The sequence below is a fragment of the Octopus bimaculoides genome, chromosome 4 (genome assembly GCF_001194135.2).
Source record: "Octopus bimaculoides isolate UCB-OBI-ISO-001 chromosome 4, ASM119413v2, whole genome shotgun sequence".
Taxonomy (NCBI): Eukaryota; Metazoa; Mollusca; class Cephalopoda; order Octopoda; family Octopodidae; genus Octopus; species Octopus bimaculoides.
In genome coordinates this window covers 133,201,590-133,203,015 of record NC_068984.1, presented here as the reverse complement: position 1 = coordinate 133,203,015, position 1,426 = coordinate 133,201,590, and positions in this window count along the sequence as shown.

The window sequence follows — 1,426 nt, the reverse complement described above, 5'->3', positions numbered from 1 at the left end:
TTTACTCTTTTACTTGTTTCAGTCATTTGACTGCAGCCATGCTGGAGCACCACCTTTAGTTGAGGAAATCGACCCCAGGACTTATTCTTTGTAAGCTTAGTACTTATTCTATAGGTCTCTTTTTGCCGAACCGCTAAGTTACGGGGACGTAAACACACCAGCATCGGTTGTCAAGCGATGGTGGGGGGACAAACACAGACACACAAACACACATACACATATATATATATATATATATATATATATACATATATACGACGGGATATATATAATAACTTTATGATTCTATCAATCTACCATTGTCACAATATTGCAAGTACAAGTACAATATGAATTTTTTGGTACCTTTGACACAAAATAACTTATGGTATTTGTATTTCTTCCAGCTCTTTAGTTTCTGAGTTCAAATATTGCTGAGATCAACTTTACTTTTGATTTGTCCAGGGTTGATAAAATAAAGTACTAGTCAAGCAGGATTGATATAAGTATCTTTAGGTCTTCCCTAAATTTGTGATAGCCTCCTGCTTATGGGGGAAATAATTATGTTTTTCATACAAGATTGTATCTCTGAATATACATGCTCTGGCAATAATGTATGTTAATTCTTTGTAAATCTTTAACCGAAACTATTCTTTGTGTAATAAAGATAAATGAATCACTCTATCTTGATGCAAAAGCAATGAAACATCACAAAATGTAACAGTTAATGACTTATAAATATTTCCTGTGTAAAATGAAAGTATTCAGCAACAGAGGAGTCTATGAATATAATGGTAATTTAATACCATGCCTATTCTTTCACACACAGAGAAACTAATTCAAACACTTTTTCCAGTCACATCTGATGCAGTTGTCACGTGTTTACAAGAAATAATTGTTGCGAATGTGAGCTGGCTTGTAAGCTTATCATAGACAACTCATCCACCAAGATTAAGATATGATATGATGGGAGAGTCGGTTTGACATCACAAAAGTAGATAGAACAGGATCAAATTTAATATGATGATAAATAGACGTAGATTAAGACTGTCACCACGTTGACCAAGAATGATTTGGAATATTAATTGAAGTTCTCTGATAGGTATCATTACAGAAGCCAGGCTGTTTCACAAGTTAGTTGGAAGGAAAGGATGACAAATGAATACACACACACACACACACACACACACACACACACACATAGTCTCTTTCGCCATTTTTACTGCTTTCCATCACTGAAATTCGGTCATGCTGTGACATATGGGTGCGTGTGTGTGTGTGTGTGTGTGTGTGTGTGTGTGTGTGTGTGTGTGTGTGTGTGTACATATGATGGACTCACCATTGAAGACTTGAAGACAACGTATAAGTGTTCAGCTGCACAAATGATTGGTTTACAGTGATCAAACGTATGTGGTGTACATTAGCTCACTCCCTCCATATATGTATA